Here is a 3,587-nt window from a genome sequence, read left to right on the forward strand (position 1 = left end):
TTTCTAAGGCCCACTTGACTTCACATTCCAGGATATCTGGCTCTAGGTCAGTGATCACACCATCGTAATTATCTGGGTCGTGAAGATCTTTTTTGTACAGTTCTTCTGTGTATTCTTGCCATCTCTTCTTAATATCTTCTGCTTCTGTTAGGTCCATACCATTTCTGTCCTTTATCGAGCCCATCTTTGCATGAAATGTTCCTTTGGTATCTCTAATTTTCTTGAAGAGATCTCTAGTCTTTCCCATTCTGTTGTTTTCCTCTATTTCTTTGCATTGATCGCTGAAGACTGCTTTCTTATCTCTTCTTGCTATTCTTTGGAACTCTGCATTCAGATGTTTATATCTTATATAGACACTACGAATAAAATGCATAAATAACTAAACCTCGTACTGCCTAGATATTAAAGGAAGCAAATAGACTGAGATGTGAACTATAACTAGTTTCACCACGGGAGCTAACATTGCCTTAACACATGTGGACAATTATAACTAAAACAACAAAAGAGCATACTGTCCAAAGCACTGCCAGCAGACGTATTCTCTAAATGAGTTGCTGAGTGTGTTTGTGTGTGTGTGTGCACACACGCTCAGTCGCTCGGTCATATTTGACTCTTTGGGACCGCCTGGACTGTAGCCCACCAGGCTCCTCTGTTCATGGAATTTCACAGGCAAGCAGACTGGAGTGAGTTGCCATTTCCTGATCCAGGGATCAAACTAGTGTCTCTTGCATCTCCTGCATTGGCAGGCAGATTCTTTACCACCGTGCCATCTGAATGGAACTGGGAGCATACCTGTTAATGATTCTATTGACAGATGCTCATTTTCCTTGTGAATATCAGTTCAAAGGTTTAAAAATTATATCACTTATAGAAGGTTAAAACTATGGAGGATTAGGCAAGGCACACTAATGTAAATGCAATTGTGGAAATTTTGTGCAATTCTGAAAAGATCTTCTAACATTTTCTTTACATTAAAAATGCATATATTTTATTTTTAAAATATGAATTAGCATTGGGATAGTTTGGAAGGCAGTGATGAAATAATTCAGAGCAGATTATTTTGGGGTCAAAATTTCTACACAGAATATAGAAATATGTACGAAATAAAAGTGTTGAGACAAACAGGGAGATTCTTCTGTAACATGCAGTTAGGAAAAGTGCTCAGTTCACAAAAGATTTTCTTTTGCTATGATAATTGAAGTAATTCCTAATGAGGGTACAGTGGGCTAAATAAACATACTCCTAGTGTTTATTGATTCTTTGAAGTTTCTAGACTTTGCCAGGAGTGTGACATAGGGCAGGGTAATATGCATTTGTTCATTCACTTGTTCAATTCCTCCTTCAAATAGTCATTACTTAACTGCTACTGGTCAGTTTCCATGCAATTGAACCAAAAAATGCCAACAATAGAAGTTGAAAAATAGAAGCTGTGATTTAGGTAAGGAATCTTGCATGTTTTAAGGTATATTTAAGCCAAAAGTCTTAAGAGCTTGGATTCTGTTTTTTCATAAAGTATGTCATGAACATTGTTCGTATTCACAATACAGGATTATTTAGGTATGAAATATTGAAGACAATTTGGCTAATTATCCCACCAGGCACCTGTGTCTGTGGGGATTCTCCAGGCAAGAATACTGGAGTGGGTAGCCATTCTCCCCTCCAGGGGATCTTCCCAACCCAGAGATCAAACCCAGGTTTCCCGCATTGCAGGCAGATTCTTTACCAGCTGAGCCACCAGGGAAGCCCAATAAATATTTAAGCACAGTCAACTGTGGGTTATTTTAAAGTATCTAAAAGTATCTTATAAGCTAGAAATAGTTAAGTTTTTAAGGGGAAAATATAGATATTTAAAATCTTTCCCTGATAACTGTGTGACAAACAGCTAAAACATTTATAAATATACTCATCACACTATATTTATGTTTTCAGTCACACAGTGGAGTCCAATTCTTTGTGACCCCATGGACTGCAGCAAGCCAGGCCTCCCTGTCCATCACCAACTCCCAGAGTCTGCTCAAACTCATGTCCATTGAGACGGTGATGCCATCCAACCATCCCGTCTTCTGTCATCTCATCTGCTCCTGCCTTCAATCTATACTTGAAGTAACAATTTTCTCAATGCTGCAATCACATCCTTGTTCTGTTTAAGTGGAATCTTAAACATCGGAGTCACTATGGTATAGAACAGAGAGAGGAGTCTGTCAGTTCCTGCAGAATGTCTGGATTTGGGCCTTAAGTAGGTAATGGTAGCAGATCCAAAGAATAAAAGCACAACCAACAGGTGAGAAGAATACGTGGAGAAAGCTTTGGCTCTTCTGGCTGTTGGCAACCTCAAAATAGTGCAGACGATTTTACTGTAAGAGGCAAATATTAATATAAAAGGCACTGCAGCAACCAGCAGAACTGCTACACAGACTGAGAGTGCATGTGCATAAGTGTCTCCACAGGCCAGCTTCAAAATGGGGGGAATGTCACAGAAGAAGTGGTTAATCTCGTTCAAATGACAGAAATGCAGAGAGAAGATCTGGCATGTTTGCCCTGTCTGCACTGGGATTCCACTGACCCAGGAGCCCACAGCCAGCTGGAGGCACACCTGTGGGGTCATGACCAGGGGATAGTGCAGAGGGCCACAGATGACCACACAGCGGTCGTAGGCCATCACCGCCAGGAGGAAGCACTCAGTGGCTCAGAGGATAAGGAAGAAGCACATTTGGGCAGCACAGTCTGGCACAGAAATGCTTCTGTCCTGAGTCCAAAGGTTCACCAGAATCCTAGGGAGAGTGACAGACGCAGAGATTTCCAAGGAGGAAAAGTTTGCCAGGAAGAAATACATGGGTTTCTGCAGAGTTGGGTCAAGCCTAGTTAGTATTATTATGAGACTATTTCCAGTTAAGATAATGATGTAAATGATGGAGAACACCCCCAAATAATAGCCCTTGAAGGTTTGGACGGTCAGAAAACCCCAGGAGAACAAGTTGTATCATTGTGGATATGTTGTCTTCTGCTTCCATCTCTTCATATCTCATCTGTGGGAATGATCCAATCAGAAATACCATTATTTCACTTTTTGACTTTTGTTTCCTTATGTATAAACAGGATGCTATGTCCTCTTATTTTCCCAGTTCCCTATAAAAACAAAACCTATTACTGATAAGACCTGTGGAAGTGTAGTGAAATATATTTTTCATTAATATTAAATATATTTTTAAGAAAATAAATCTCTTCAGTCTCTTTTATCTATCATGGGTTATCATATATTTTTATATCAAAGCTCATGTGTTTATAATGTAAGTATGTGTCTTCAATTAAACAATAAAAAATGTAAAATATGAATTTGTATTCAGTTCTATCAGTCATTTCGCTATTCTGGCTGCTCTGTTTTGCTCACCTCTCAATTCTGTTTTTAATCATTATCAACGTGAAAGTAATTTGGTTGCACAATTAAACTATTTGTAAGCCATCTGAAAGAGATGGGAATACCAAACCACCTGACCTGCCTCTTGAGAAACCTATATGCAGGTCAGGAAGCAACAGTTAGAACTGGATATGGAACAACAGACTGGTTCCAAATAGGAAAAGAAGTAAAT

The 3,587-nt window shown here is 39.3% G+C and overlaps 1 pseudogene; it reads right to left on the reverse strand.

The window, feature by feature from the left end:
* Nucleotides 1–2,092: 2,092 nt before the first annotated feature.
* On the reverse strand, nucleotides 2,093–3,026 carry LOC129633305 (olfactory receptor 10AG1-like; annotated as a pseudogene).
* Between the last annotated feature and the right edge of the window lie 561 nt (nucleotides 3,027–3,587).

The sequence above is a fragment of the Bubalus kerabau genome, chromosome 18, assembly GCF_029407905.1.
Source record: "Bubalus kerabau isolate K-KA32 ecotype Philippines breed swamp buffalo chromosome 18, PCC_UOA_SB_1v2, whole genome shotgun sequence".
Classification (NCBI taxonomy): domain Eukaryota; kingdom Metazoa; phylum Chordata; class Mammalia; order Artiodactyla; family Bovidae; genus Bubalus; species Bubalus kerabau.